We start from the raw sequence: 16211 nt of genomic DNA, 5'->3' as shown, positions 1-16211 counted from the left end.
TATTTATAAGGTATAAGGAGGCAGAACTTGGAGCGAACACTCCAGGACACCTGGAAAACGAAAGTTGTTGAGCTTTCCTAAGGAAAACCCCAAAATTGTTGAGCTTTTTATTTTCAACACACCCACCCACCACCACCACCACAAGAAGGCAAGACCTTTTGGACCCCCCCCCCCCATAATGCCCAGGAAAATCTATGAGGCAGGTCAGGCTGAGAGGCAGTGATAGGCACATTGACACCCATTGACACCCTAAACCATGGGTAGTCTTGACACCCTAAACCATGGGTAGGCAAACTAAGGCCCGGGGGCCGGATCCGGCCCAATTGCTTTCTAAATCTGGCCCACGGACGGTCCAGCCCCCCACAAGGTCTGAGGGACAGTGGACTGGCCCCCTGCTGAAAAAGTTTGCTTGCCCCTGCCCTAACCACTACACCACATTGCCTCAAGTGAGCTAACCACTTCCCACCCATCAACAATTTAATATGGTGATGTTGTTTATTATGGCTTAATTTTTTTTTATGTAAGTCACTTAGAAACATTTGTATTCTGAAAGCTGGGATACAAATAAAAATTAAAAAATCAACTGTGGGGAGTAACAGGTTATGGCGCCAGTGATTTAAGAGCATTTGCTGTTTCACTGTCCGCTCAAGGGTAAAACCCAAGCCATGTCAACAAGGATACTTGGAGTCTCCATGGAGACACATCTATCCACAGCGAGCAGATGCAGGTAAATACATTTTCTAGAGATCACCTCGTTTTCCACAAAGTACCCAGGAATCCTGGCTCTCTTTTTTTGGAATATAGAAAACGCCTATGGAAGAACTCAAGAGTCCCCAGTTAGTCTGGCCACCTCTTTTCCAGCAAGTTGCCTATGTGTGACAGGTAGAAATCAAACAGGTGCATCTTATCCCAGCACAGAGTTGTGCCAATGGAAGGAAAGCTTCACCTGTTGAATTTCTGAATTGTAATGCAAATCTTCTGGCACAGGTCCCTGCAGGAAGGAGGAGGGAAACAGCTAGCAACTCCCCAAGCCCTTTCCTTGGTTAGTGAGGCCTAGCGCAGCCATCTCTTCTCTACTTTCCACGCCAGTGGTTGCCATAGTAACCGCCTCTCCTGGTTGCCATACTGTAAATTCCTCCAGCTTGGACTCTTGCGGTTGTCATGGCAATGGGATGGCAAGGTGGGGGGAGGGAGGGGAACAGGGCTTCCTTCTAAAAGGATGATGCAACCTATTGATGGATTAATGGGGATGAAAAACCACGAATAACAAAAGTTACAGTAGGGAATATTAGCAGGAACTGGAGGAGAGGAAATGCAAATTGCGGGATATTTTTTTGCTCGTTTGTTTGTTTCATTTATTAATCTCTTCCCAGGAAACGTTCCAAAGCAATTTAACAATAAATAAATGAAAACTTAAAAAAAAAGCATACAATGGAAACATTTTCAAATCTGATACAGATACAGACCGGAATAAAAATTGCCACTTATCAGGCTTGTTGGAAAAGGAATATCTGTTGAAACTAAAAAACACACACACCACACCAGTCAAAACAGTACAGTACTTGCCAGATATCTAACTGGAAGGGATGTTCATAGATGCTGCTTCACTTAAAGGCTTGATTGAACGGACCGCCTGAGCGCAGTGATTGTTTGGGATGAGACAATCTTTCAGGTATCCTGGCTCCAAACTGTATAGGGCTTTGTAACCAGTACCCAACGGTGTATTTAGAGTTGTGCAGGCAGTTCCCACACTTTATTCCATCTCCCCAATGATTCCTTCCTTACCTATTCATGTTCAAGCTTTATTTCACACAACATAAAAGCCACTTCAGAGAATCTAGTGGAAGTTTAGTGCCCTGCTCATTGTTTCCAGAATAAAATCAATTTGCAATCCTGTTAACCTGGAAAATGGTGGGGAATTAGCAGTGCAATTTTCCTGGCATTTTCGAGTGTAATCATGCAAAATATTGAACCTGAATAATACACACATACACACTCACACTCATACTAAGCTGCTGAAATCTCTTATATTATTTGTTGTTGTTTAGTCGTTTAGTCGTGTCCGACTCTTCGTGACCCCATGGACCAGAGCACGCCAGGCACTCCTGTCTTCCACTGCCTCCCGCAGTTTGGTCAAACTCATGCTGGTAGCTTCGAGAACACTGTCCAACCATCTCGTCCTCTGTCGTCCCCTTCTCCTTGTGCCCTCCATCCTTCCAGTGAGCACTCAGGGCTGATTTCCTTCAGAATGGATAGGTTTGATCTTCCTGCAGTCCATGGGACTCTCAAGAGTCTCCTCCAGCACCATAATTCAAAAGCATCAATTCTTCGGCAATCAGCCTTCTTTATGGTCCAGCTCTCACTTCCATACATCACTACTGGGAAAACTATAGCTTTAACTATACGGACCTTTGTCGGCAAGGTGATGTCTCTGCTTTTTAAGATGCTGTCTAGGTTTGTCATTGCTTTTCTCCCAAGAAGCAGGCGTCTTTTAATTTCGTGACTGCTGTCACCATTTGCACTGATCATGGAGCCCAAGAAAGTAAAATCTCTCACTGCCTCCATTCCTTCCCCTTCTATTTGCCAGGAGGTGATGGGACCAGTGGCCATGATCTTCGTTTTTTTGATGTTGAGCTTCAAACCATATTTTGCACTCTCCTCTCTCACCCTCATTAAAACGTTCTTTAATTCCTCCTCACTTTACATTTAAGTAAATGTAAATGCTGGGATTCTGAATAGAACTCTTTAAGCTAGATGCACAACAGTTTGGCTTCAAAATAAAAAAAAACACCAATGAGTTCCAACCTCTGTGTACAGATATATTTTTGAACTACGATAGCTGTTATGGCTTTGAAAGAATTCCTTTACACGTGGCCTGGGAAAAATTCTTTACAAAGCCTTTCACGTAGAGCTATATGAGTGAAGGTCTTCCGACTGGGACAAGATTTTAATGGCATAAATGAATAAAGCTGTTCTTCTGAATAAAAGATAATCTAACCCTGTTGATGTTTTGTGAATTGCTACAGCGGGTTGCTCTAATATATCCCAGACCTATATACTCCATTAAGTTCTGCAATGCACACAGTGAGTCACATGTACTTTGTCCTAGAAGGAGATCTGTGACTAAAGTTCCTTTTCTCCGTCCTCAAGGAGGAAAGCAGAGGGATGCGTGTGGCGCTGTGGGTTAAACCACAGAGCCTAGGACTTGCCTATCAGAAGGTCGGCGGTTCGAATCCCCGTGACAGGGTGAGCTCCCGTTCCTTGGTCCCAGCTCCTGCCAACCTAGCAGCATTTTGAATTTACCTTTAACTTTAAGGAGGAAAGCAACTGAGTGGGGCTGTATTTGAATTTGGGTTGTGAGGTTTGAGTCTTTCTGCTAAACGGCCTCGGTCCAGTATACCTGAAGGAGCGTCTCCAACTCCATCGTTCTACCCACGCTATGAGAAGCCAAGTTACAGGGAACCAGGCAGAGGGCCTTCTCGGCGGCACCCACCCTGTGGAACATCCTCCCACCAGATGTCAAAGAGAAAAATAACTACCAAACTTTTAGAAGACATCTGAAGGCAGCCCTGTTTAGGGAAGCTTTTAATGTTTAATAGGTTACTGTATTTTAGTGTTTTGTTGGAAGCCGCTGGGGAAACCAAGCCAGATGGGCAGGGTATAAATAATAAAAATAATAAAAATTATTATTATTATTATTATTATTATTATTATTATTATTATTATTATTACAGCTGATCTTTACCCCCAGCCTGAAAACTGTTCCTTTGGACCTGTTTGCCCCATAGAACAACACCTTTTGGTCTTAACCCACAGGGCAAATAGCTCTGTGGGGAGTGACAGCGCTAGAATCCAGTCTAGAAAATTAGGACATGGAAAGGGTTGACTCCCTCCTTTCTATTGTCACAGTTACAACACAAGCTGCACTTCCCCTTTGAATTATCCCAGTTGGGTCTCAGGCCACCATGTCTAGTTTGGCTGTGTTGTTTAAAGAAGAGAATTAAAATCCAGCACACCAAAAGCCCACTAGCCCACAGAGTGGCGCAGAGAGACCTTCCTAGCAATATGCGAATGCAAATAAATAAAAAATGCGTTTTTCCAATGCCTCTTAGACATCATTCGCTTGAAAATAAAATCCTTAAACTCAGATGTTCGGCTCCAAACAAGCTTTATTGCATTAACAAAATAACATGGCGTGCCTTGACAATCAGAGGGATGTTACTGCCAGTGTTGGAGAAGACAGGACTGTGGAGTTCCATCATTCCCTCTTCAGTCTTGCTTTTCAGTTGCTGGCTTGGGTGGTTTTCCAGTCTCTGGCTTGGGTGGTTTTCCAGTCTCTGGCTTGGGTGGTTTCCCAGTCTCTGGCTTGGGTGGTTTCCCAGTCTCTGGCTTGGGTGGTTTTTCAGTCTCTGCCTTGGGTGGTTTTTCAATCGCCGGCTTGTGTGGCTTCATCCGTTCTGAAAAAGAAACACACATGAACACTATGGGAAAGCATAAAAGGCCAGAAGTCAGGAAGGGAACCTGGCCTACTGGGGCAAATCCTTAACCAAGTTCCTAGGCAGGAAGTCCCACTGAATTCAGAGGGACTTACTTGTGAGTAAACGTCTTCAGGCTTGCGCTGCTCATTTCCAGAAAATCTCATTGGAGAAACCTTGATCCATGCATCTACAGTGGTACCTTGGTTCTCAAATGCCTTGGTTTCCAAACACTGAAAACCCAGAAGTAAATGTTCTGTTTTTCAAATGTTTTTCAGAAGCTGAACGTCCGATGCAACGGTCGGCTATTGTTTCTGGGGCGCCTGCACCAATCAGAAGCTGCACCTTGCGTTTTCGAACATTCCAGAAGTCAAACGGACTTCTGGAACGGATTAAGTTTGGTGCTTTTGTTTTTGCTATTTATTTTATGTTTTTGTTTTTGAGGCTTCTTCAGTTAATTGGGTTTTGTAACTGTGTGGAACCCAGTTCAGCTACTGATTGATTGATTGATTGAGTGAGTGAGTGAGTGAGTGACTGCGGAAATGGATAGAAGCCCCCCCCCCATCCAAACAATGACTATCATCAGTGCAGGTAAGAAAAAAGATTAATTTTAATTTTTATCAATCAACAATACTGTCTTATTGATTTTATAGTACAGCACATTGATTATTGCTTGCATTTTATGGATCAGTGGTCTCATTAGATTGTAAAATTCAGGTTAAATTGATGGATTTTTTTTGGGGGGGTTGTTTTTAAAAGTCTGGGACGGATTAATCCGTTTTGCATTACTTTCTATGGGAAAGCGCGCCTTGGTTTTGGAACGCTTTGGTTTTGGAACAGACTTCCGGAACGGATTGAGTTTGAGAACCAAGGTACCACTGTAGCCTGTTTGCCCTCAAGGGCAGTGGAAGATGGGAGCAGGAGGCATCTTGTCCTCAGGCAGCAAAATGTGGAGAGACGATACTGTGGCTCAGGGCTAGAGTATCTGCTTTGTATGCAGTTCAGTCCCCAGCATCGGCGGGTAGAGCTGGGAATGGTCCCTGCCTGATACCCTGGACAGCTACTGCCAGTCCTTGTGGGCAATACTGTGAGCTCCCTATGTTTCTAATGACATTGTCCCTTCTCCTGTGCCAGGGCCACCCAGTCACCAAGATCTTTATCTGAGCCTCTGCTTTGGGTGCCCTTATCAGATTGGTGTTTAATTTAAATGTCTTAGCTCAGAGTATCATGTTTGTCTCCATTATATTTAATTGGCAAAGATCTGCCCCACCCCTTCAATAAAAAGTGTTGGGAAATAACTTATCGAAGCCCAGTGTGCTTGTAGGTAAAATGCCCACTGAAACAAGCTCTTTCTTTTTTTATTTATTTCTAAGTTAATTCCCCCCCCCCATCCTCCCTGACTTCTGTGCAGTGGTACCTCGGGTTAAGAACTTAATTTGTTCTGGAGGTCTGTTCTTAACCTGAAACTGTTCTTAACCTGAGGTACCACTTTAACTAATGGGGCCTCCCACCACCACCGCTCGATTTCTGTTCTCATCCTGAGGTAAAGTTCTTAACCCAAGGTACTATTTCTGGGTTAGTGGAGTCTGTAACCTGAAGCGTCTGTAACCCGAGGTACCACTGTATAATTTTATTTATTTATCCAAAATGTTTCTATCCTGTCTGCTAGGACCAGGTCCCCGCGAGGCAGTTTCCAGAAATAGGTAAAAATAATACTGTATACTTTTTTTTAAAGTAATGTAAAACTAAGCACCAGGTAAAATATGAGGTTTTTGAGAGAAGGTTAAACAACAGAATCAGGGAAGTCTTAAGCATGGCAAATAAGCATTCAGAGAAGGTATTCTGTATGTTTTTAAGAGAAGTGTGTCAGGATCAGACTCTGAATGCGCTGGAACCTTACCCTTCAGCTGTTACATACTACAACTTCCACCAGCCCCAGCTCTCATGGCCGTGCTGGCTGCAGCTGATGGGTTTTGTAGTACAGAAAAGGATACAACCTTGGGGAAGGTGGGTGAATGATAAGACCCCCTGCACCAGCCCACTCCTCTTACCTTTGGCCTTGTTACAAATCCACTTTATGATCTTAAACATAAATTTCACTATGGTCCAAACAAAATTCAAGTTGCACATCTTGGCAGTTTGCTGGGTTCACCTTTACCTGCAGGTAGACATTGGGAAGAAATAAGTCACAGATCAGCTCCAAGATATAACCAGGGTAAGCACCCTCCTTTCTGCATAGGATTGCCCACAGTTTTTACTGGCCTTGCTCTTTTACATTTATAACAGTAGGCCAACATGCAGAAATTAAACCGACAAACAGTTCCTCCATCTCTTTGTCTCCATGCCAGAAAAAGGCTTCACTCGTTATCTTTCATAGTCTGCATCTGAAACAGAATTGCCTTTTCCTTTGGGGTTTTTAAAATTTTGCTTCTAAGATGTATTTGCTGTTTTGTCACTCGTTGTTTGCCATGCCCATTGGCCTCCATTGGGAGGAAGGGCAGGATATAAATTTAGTACATTTAGTGTGGATCTACACACAGGATAAAACCCTGCTATAAATAAGTCAGAAATTAAATCATTATGACAAAAGGGAAAAAAGCGCTATGTAAAATCACAAAGATATTTTTTTTGCTCTCCAGCACCATCTGGTGTTGCATGTTTATAACGCATTCAAAGTTTTGTTTTTTTCACTAATGTAGCTGAGTTCAGTAGACTGCCATTCTTGTTCACCTTACAGTCACCATCTCCTTTGCATGCTGTATTGACTTGCCTTCCAGCACAGATGTCTACCTGATCAAAGTAACTTGCTTTTGAGGTTTTTCTCCCCTAACTTCAGTGATAGTAAAATATCCCCTAAAAATACAAGAACATTTTGTGCACAGAGACCATACAGGAGCGCTTGACAAAGGACAGACAAGCACATGGGGCTTCTAGTTTGCTCACAACCGTGGCAGGATTGTGCAGAGCTAAGGCAGGGGCTTGTTGAAAGCAAGTTCACACACCTATTTGGGAAATACTCTGGAATTGCATGTCACTCAGATCAAGCCTTGCCCTGCTCCACCTAGCTACTGATGCAGCTTTTAATGGGTGAATGCAGGGACACCTGAGCACAGAGTTTGTCGCTTCACAAGCCACCCACCGTATCTCTTCCCAATTTAATTCACAAAAATAAATGCAAAATTATTCAGAAAAAACTATAAATATTTATTACAGAAGGACACACACACACACACACACACTGTCCATGCTCTCTCTCTCTCTCTCTCTCTCTCTCTCTCTCACACACACACACACACACACACACACAAGACCACAAACAAATACCGTATTGGCCCGAATATAAGCCGCACCCGAATATAAGCCGCACCTTTAAAATTCAAGGGGGAAAAAGAAAAAAATACAATACCCGAATATAAGCCGCTGCCTTAAAATTCCACAGGCACTCACACCTGTTCCGTTTTACTGTATGTCTGTTCCAGCAGCGATATCGTAAAAGCCAGTTTTTGTAAGGTCGCGAATTTAAGCCACACTTTAACTTTTCACGGTTGGAATTTGGGGGGGGGGGTAGTGAGGCTTATATTCAGGTCAATACAGTATTAAACAAAACAAAAAGTTCCTCAAAGTAGGAAACATCCCCGCCCCCCCCTTGCTTCTCTGGTTACTAGTACAAACAAAAAATTATGAGGAGCTGTGGCCTTCAAGGAAACAGCTCTGAACATCTTCATGGTGTTGGGCTTTCAAGGCTTTCCTCCATTATCTGATATAAGTAAAGGTAAAGGGACCCCTGACCATTAGGTCCAGTCGTGACGGACTCTGGGGTTGCGACGCTCATCTCACTTTATTGGCCGAGGGAGCCGGCGTCCAGCCTCTGGGTCATGTGGCCAGCATGACTAAGTCGCTTCTGGCAAACCAGAGCAGTGCACGGAAACACCGTTTACCTTCCCGATGGACTGGTACCTATTCATCTACTTGCACTTTGACGTGCTTTCGAACTGCTAGGTTGGCAGGAGCAGGGACTGAGCAATGGGAGCTCACCCCGTTGCGGGGATTCGAACCGCCAACCTTCTGATCAGCAAGTCCTAGGCTCTGTGGTTTAACCCACAGCGCCACCCGCGTTCAATATCTGATATAGTGGCTACGAAATAGTCCTCAAAAAAATAATAGTGAGAGCAGCAGTATGGTCATCACTGGGTAAAAAGCCAGCAATCCTTTTAATACTCAATAATCCTAATATTCAAATGTCAGTCACATGTTTTTTTCTGCAAGATCCTGCAGGAGCCCAGGGTGATCCAGCCGCCTCTCCTTGCTTCTCCAGCGTTGGCCACACATGCAGAGACACCCCTTGGATTCTGCCGCCTGAGGCAGCTTCCTCCATCTGCCTTATGGACAGGCCGGCCCTGGCTATATTTCAGGGTTAGGGTTGGCTGAGTGGTGCTAGACAGCTGATTGGCCAGGAAACAGAAGACTGACAAAAATGCCTCCACAAGCCCCTGCAGATTCATAGAAGTATAAAATGTGTGCTGGGTGGGGAAGTGTGGCTTTGAGATTTCTTTCTTTTTGCAGCATTAAAAACATTTCTCGATATTCTGATTGACAGAGATGTGCCCCAGAAGCCGTAATGGAAGTGTCTCCAGTGTTTACAACATCCGACTGTTGTTTTATGAAGGCAAATTAAGGTAAAGATAAAGGAACCCCTGACCATTAGGTCCAGTCGTGGCCGACTCTGCGGTTGCGGAGCCCATCTCGCTTTATTGGTCGAGGGAGCCGGCATACAGCTTCCGGGTCATGTGGCCAGCAAGACTAAGCCACTTCTGGCGAACCAGAGCAGCTCACGGAAACGCCGTTTACCTTCCCGCCGGAGCGGTACCTATTTATCTACTTGCACTTTGACGTGCTTTCGAACTGCTAGGTTGGCAGGAGCAGGGACCGAGCAACAGGAGCTCACCCCGTCGTGGGGATTCGAACTGCTGACCTTCTAATTGGCAAGTCCTAGGCTCTGTGGTTTAACCCACAGTGCCACCCGCGTCCCTATGAAGGCCAATTACTTCAGTCTAATTAAGCTGAGGCTCCACTAAGCACCCCAATTTCACAAGTCCGCATTGATGTTATTTATTAATCGAGGTTAAAGAGGAGCTAAGAAGCATTGCATTGTATTCAATGTAGCACTAAGGTGAGACTTGCACAAGGATTTCTCTTTGCACAATGAAATGCTCTCCTCATATCCAGTTCCCGCAACCCTCTGGGGAAGATTTGGGGTAGGGGAGGGTCAAAATCTCATTGCACTAGTGATAATTCTAGAGCAAAAATAATAAAAGTAGTTGAATGCTGCCCATGATAACTGAACAAATTTAATACATTTAACGATGACTTTCATATTTATTTTGTTGTAAAAAAAATAATCAGAATTACCCACATGGGATTAATAAAACTACTGTTCACCAGTAATAGTGGTTTTATTAATTGCATTACAGCAAAGGTAGTTTGCATTTCAGCCACCAGAATGGAAGCGCTAGAGGCCAGAAATGGATGACTCTGGCAAGCGAGCCAATCCAACTTCCCTAAGTGGAAGGCAAAATCACCTGTGTTCCTAGACCAGCTGATTTGGGAAGAACCTCTTCCTTTACTCTGTTTCTCATTCCAAATAAATTTAACTTGTCTCCCTATCCTCTTTAATTAATTAAAACCCAGTTTTATGTTGCTTGCTTGGTTAGCTATTTATTTACAGTGGTACCTCGGGTTAAGAACTTAGTTCGTTCTGGAGGTCCATTCTTAACCTGAAACTGTTCTTAACCTGAGGTACCACTTTAGCTAATGGGGCCTCCCGCTACCGCCACGTTGCCAGCGCGCGATTTGTGTTCTCATCCTGAGGTAAAGTTCTTAACCTGAGGTACTATTTCTGGGTTAGCAGAGTCTGTTACCTGAAGCATCTATAACCCGAGGTACCACTGTACTACTTAATTCCTAAACAGGCTTCTAAGCGGCTAGGAAAGTATCGAAGACAGTTACACAAAGATTAAAGCATGAGCATCCATAATTAGACATTAAAACAACCCCATCAGTCTAGCAGTCCGTTTTCCTCCTGCTCGAGGAACAAGGTAGGCTTCCACCATCCTGCACCACCAATCGGTGCAGCCCTGTAATAATTTCCCCCCATTTCCCTTTCTCTCTCCAGGCAACCATCATCCTATTGGACCTGCAGGATTCCTAATGCTTCCAGAGCAAATCACGTTCAGCTCTGAAGTCTTCTTCCCCTCTTTTCAACCGGCGAACAAAGAAGTTCTAACTTACAAGGTGGCGATGTTTATTCTGTCTTGGATGCCTTCTCCTGGTGAAGTTCCAGTGGTCTAAGAATCTCAGGTGCCTTTATGTACGCAGCTTCTCCTTTCCTTCCCAGAACTGGTAGGTGGCTGCTAATTCAGTTTGGGGTGGAGTGATTGATTGATCTTTTGCAATAATCCACAGGGAGGTTTGTGCCGGTTCAACTGGTCTCCGTCTACTGTCACCTGCTCCTGACTTGTGTGGGTTGTCTAATTCAACCATCGGTACTTAACGCACCTCAGAATGTATTCCAGCCCTTGGTGCTCCATGAATCTAATGTGCAATTGGAAATTGTTCAGGGATTAAAGCAGGAAATGCGGAAGTTCAGTGCACAGCAGTTCTTAAGAAGGCTTCTCTATCCTGGGTGAGTCACTAATTGGACAGATTTGAGAAGATTAGCCGCACATTAATATGAAGTTCACACTCGGCTTGGTCCAATAAATCAAATGCATTCCTGGGCAGCAAACAGACTGTGTCACAATTGCGATGCTTCAAAAGAACCCAAAGCAATTACTGCCCAAGTCTCTGGAGATAGTTACCTAAAGAAAACCCAAAAGGTACCAAAGCTAAGTCCATCAGCCTTGGACTGAAGGAATGGGTTTCCCAAATCTAAAGCCTGACTGTGCAGTCAGTCTGAAACGGGCCCCAAAACCCCCATTTTTCCTTCTCCAAGGGTCCATTAGCTAAAAAGCATTAACTTGAGCACTTGAGCCAATGTATAACAGGAACCCAGCTGTATAAACAAAGCCCTCTCCTTTATCAGTCCGTGACGCTTAATGGATGGTCTTGTCAGTTCAACTTACGTGTATGAATGTACGAGGCTGGATTCCTGGGGAAGGGGGGAGAAGGTGCCTGGAGGATATATATACTGTGTGAAATTTCTCTTTCTTCGGACTTGCTGTGAACTTACCATGCAAGTGCCTTTCTGCTACTCCGGAGAGCAGAAATAAAGAACTCTTTCTCTGAATCAACCTCAGTGTCTTTTGACTCCTTCCTCCCTCTCTGGGAGCAACGCTCACCCTGCCAATCGGTAAAGTCTAAGAAGGCTACAGGACAGACCACACCTGGAGTACTGTGCACCACGATTTGAAAAGGATGTTGACAAGTTGGGAGGTGTGCAGAGGAGAGCAACTGGGATGATGAAGGGTCTGGAAGCTGAGCCTTATGAGGAACGCTTGAAGGAGCTGGGAATGTTTAGCCTGGAAAGGAGGAGACTGAGAGGAGATAGGATAGCTATCTTCAGATATTTGAAGGGCTGTGACATGGAGGGTGGGGCAAGCTCGTTTCGCCTGCTCTGGAGGGTAGGACTCGAACCAGCGGCTTCAAGTTGCAGGAAAGGAGATTCTGACTAGAAAGACGGAAAAGCTTTCTGACAGTAAGAGCCATTTGATAGTGTAATAGACTCCCTCAGGAGGTTGTGGACTCTCCTTCCCTGGAGGATTTTAGGCAGAGGTTGGATGGCCATCTGTCATGGATGCGTTAGATGAGATTCCTGCGTTGCAGGGGGTTGGAGTAGATCAGGGGTAGGCCTTCTCCATCTGGCCTGTGGACGGTCCAGGAATCAGTGTGATTTTACGTGAGTAGAATGTGTCCTTTTCTTTAAAATGCATCTCTGGGTTATTTGTGGGGCATAGGAATTCCTTCATTCCCCCCCCCCATATAGTCCGCCCCATCACATGGTCTGAGGGATGATGGACTGGCCCACGGCTGAAAAAGGTTGCTGACCCCTGGATTGGTGATTCTGTGCTTCTATACCCCTTCATGGATCGCTGCCTTGTCGTGGCGAAGGGGCTTGAATAACTCTGAGAAGCTATGAGCTGTGCAGTGCCGGGCCACCCAAGACAGACCGTTCCTAGCCGAAAGTTTAGACTAAATGTGATCCACCTGGAGAAGGAACTGGCAATCCACTCCAGTATTTTGCCAAGAAAACTCCATGGACATAAAAAAGGAGAAGCTTGAAGAAGAAAGTGAGAGCCAGTGTGGTATAATGGTTCATAGAATCATAGAATCATAGAGTTGGAATAGACCACAAGGGCCATCGAGTCCAACCCCCTGCCAAGCAGGAAACACCATCAGAGCACTCCTGACATATGGTTGTCAAGCCTCTGCTTAAAGACCTCCAAAGTAGGAGACTCCACCACACTCCTTGGCAGCAAATTCCACTGTCGAACAGCTCTTACTGTCAGGAAGTTCTTCCTAATGTTTAGGTGGAATCTTCTTTCTTGTAGTTTGGATCCATTGCTCCGTGTCCGCTTCTCTGGAGCAGCAGAAAACAACCTTTCTCCCTCCTCTATGTGACATCCTTTTATATATTTGAACATGGCTATCATATCACCTCTTAACCTCCTCTTCTCCAGGCTAAACATGCCCAGCTCCCTTAGCCGTTCCTCATAAGGCATCGTTTCCAGGCCTTTGACCATTTTGGTTGCCCTCCTCTGGACACGTTCCAGTTTGTCAGTGTCCTTCTTGAACTGTGGTGCCCAGAACTGGACACAGTACTCCAGGTGAGGTCTGACCAGAGCAGAATACAGTGGCACTATTACTTCCCTTGATCTAGATGCTATACTCCTATTGATGCAGCCCAGAATTGCATTGGCTTTTTTAGCTGCCGCGTCACACTGTTGGCTCATGTCAAGTTTGTGGTCAACCAAGACTCCTAGATCCTTTTCACATGTACTGCTCTCAAGCCAGGTGTCCCCCATCTTGTATTTGTGCCTCTCATTTTTTTGCCCAAGTGCAATACTTTACATTTCTCCCTGTTAAAATTCATCTTGTTTGTTTTTGCCCAGTTCTCTAATCTGTCAAGGTCGTTTTGAAGTGTGGTTAAGAGCAGTGGACTCGTAATCTGGTGAACCGGGTTCAAGTAGGCTGGGCTGAGAGGCAGTGCCAGGCCCAAGGTTTTAAGGCAGCTTCCTAGGCTCCCATGCGTCAGTGTAAGGCGCTGTCCCATCACCCGTGTTGGATTGAGATGGAATGGGGAGGGCCGCCATCTTGCCCTTTACCTCAGGCAACAGAATGTCTCCTCCCACACTGAGTCACTGAGATCTCAAGGCTCAATCTGAGCCTCTCCTTTGGGTGCGCTTAATGCTTTCACTGCTTGCTTTAAGCAGCTTAGCTTCGCAATATCATATTTGGCGTTTGGCTCTGTTCTTCGACAAGCTGGAACGTGCTCAGAGGTGGGCAGCCAAGATACGAAAGTGCCTTGGAGCCAAGCCTTATGAGGAACGGTTGAAGGAGTTGGGTGTGGTTAGCCTGCTAAAGAGGGGACTGTGAGGAGATAGGGTAGCCACCGTCAGATATCTGAAGGCCTGTGTCACATGGAAGAGGGAGCAAGCTTGTTTTCTCCTTCTCTGGAGGGTAGGATTCGAACTCATGGCTTCAATAAGAGCTGTTGCACAGTGAAGCTGTCTCCCTCGGGAGGTTGTGGGCTCTCCTTCCCTGCAGGTTTTTAAGCAGAGGTTGGATGGTCTTCTGCCATGGACGTTTCAGCTGAGATTCCTGCATTGCAGGGGGCTGGGCTAGATGACCCCTGGGGTTCCCTCCCAATTCTCTGCTTCTCTGATTATAAGCCCTTCTTCCAAAAAGTTCAAATGCGGATTGATGACCTGTGGCACTCTTATTACGAGCAGCTTGGTGCAGCCAGTGCCCCCCCCCCAATAGCTGTCACCGTTTCCCTTTTTAAATGGAAAATTCCCTTATTCCAAATAGGATTCCTCGCAAGAAAAGGGAAAGGTGACAGCTATGCCCCCCCTCCGCACCCAGAGGTACATGGGGCGGCTGGTGGTCTCACAACCCTGCCAGGATTGTCCTAAGGCACCAGTTTGCATAGATTGGACTCGCCAGGTTGGGTGACAAAAATGGGAGCTGTAATTTGTGCTGGCTATTCCGGTTGGGCAAATCATGGCAACTGTGTGTATATAACTCCAAAGGTGGTGCTGTGGTCTAAACCACAGAGCCTAGGGCTTGCCGATCAGAAGGTCGGTGGTTCGAATCCCCGCGACGGGGTGAGCTCCCGTTGTTCGGTCCCTGCTCCTGCCAACCTAATAGTACAAAAGCACGTCAAAGTGAAAGTAGATAAATAGGTACCGTATTTTTCGCTCTATAAGATGCACCAGACCATAAGACACACCTAGTTTTTGGAGGAGGAAAACAAGGGAAAAAAATATTCTGAATCTCAGAAGCCAGAACAGCAAGAGGGATCGCTGCGCAGTGAAAGCAGCAATCCCTCTTGCTGTTCTGGCTTCTGGGATAGCTGCGCAGCCTGAATTCGCTCCATAAGACGCACACACATTTCCACTTACTTTTTAGGAGGGAAAAAGTGAGTCTTATAGAGCAAAAAATACGGTACTTCTCTGGCAGGAAGGTAAACGGCGTTTCCGTGCGCTGCTCTGGTTCGCCAGAAGTGGCTTAGTCATGCTGGCCACATGACCTGGAAGCCAGTAAAACGAGATGAGGGCCGCAACCCCAGAGTCGTCCGCGACTGGACCTAATGGTCAGGGGTCCCTTTACCTTTACCTAACAGACTGGGTAGGAGCCATGGAAAGGGAAGGGAGTGGCTGGAGCAATGGTGGGAAGATGGCTTACAAATACAATTCCCCCCACCCTCTTCCCCCCCTGGCAAGTGTTTCAAGGCTTTATTAGCTGCAGGAACAATCAGAAATCTGCCGGATGCATGGAAGGCCGTGGACGGGAGGAACTGTGGCAGGTGACCCATAAAAGGTGGCTCTTCCTGTTGCTGTTTTTGCCTGTCGCCCTTCTGCACCCTACAGGAGGATGTGAGAAATGTCAAGGGCAAACCCAAGGTTACCCAATCTGATTTGCCGGCAGGTGCAGTTGGGAACGTTGCCTTGAAGAGACAGAGTGTTTTGATGCACACTCAAATTCACCAAACTCGGCTGATGCATCTCAGATGCAGGAAACACCACAGGTGTGTGCTCAGAGGTAGGGGGAAGTGTGTGTGTGTGTGTGTGTGTGTGTGTGTGTGTGTGTGTGTGTGTTGTTCCTACTGAAGAAAGTATACCATCAACATTTCACATCTGAAGAGAGACCTGCTTATACAAGACCTCCATCTCAAGGGCTGTTATCCAAGCATGTTTCCTATTGCATATTGCTGAAGTCTTATAGTCTGCATTTTGCAACTCCAAAGGGACATCAGTTCCTCCAGCCAGTCTATCAAACAACCCTGACAGGGTCACAAGCCCAGTGGCAGCCCCACAGAGTCCTAGAGAACATTGGCGGGGGGCAGTTATACAGTGGTACCTCGGGTTAAGTACTTAATTCGTTCCGGAGGTCCGTACTTAAGCTGAAACTGTTCTTAACCTGAAGCACCACTTTAGCTAATGGGGCCTCCCGCTGCTGCTGCTGCGCCGCCGGAGCACAATTTCTGTTCTCAACCTGAAGCAAAGTTCTTAACCTGAA

General features: G+C 45.7%; 1 long non-coding RNA gene across 3 annotated transcripts; it reads right to left on the bottom strand.

Annotated features, from left to right (window-relative positions):
- Window positions 1-4151: 4151 nt before the first annotated feature.
- On the bottom strand, window positions 4152-13810 carry LOC308581254. 3 transcript variants are annotated; one of them, XR_014004889.1, is made up of 4 exons: window positions 13796-13810; window positions 10764-11332; window positions 6527-6633; window positions 4152-4457 (listed from the first exon to the last, which is right to left on the bottom strand). It is a non-coding gene; the product is annotated as an uncharacterized lncRNA (long non-coding RNA). The 3 variants fall into 3 exon arrangements; XR_014004890.1 differs by having other exon boundaries at window positions 10764-11165; XR_014004891.1 differs by having other exon boundaries at window positions 10764-11066.
- Window positions 13811-16211: the final 2401 nt, after the last annotated feature.

This window comes from Podarcis bocagei (genome assembly GCF_964188305.1).
Source record: "Podarcis bocagei genome assembly, chromosome: 2".
In the NCBI taxonomy this organism is placed as follows: domain Eukaryota; kingdom Metazoa; phylum Chordata; class Lepidosauria; order Squamata; family Lacertidae; genus Podarcis; species Podarcis bocagei.
Note: the sequence above shows the minus strand (reverse complement) of the source record. Positions and strands in the feature narration are given on the sequence as shown.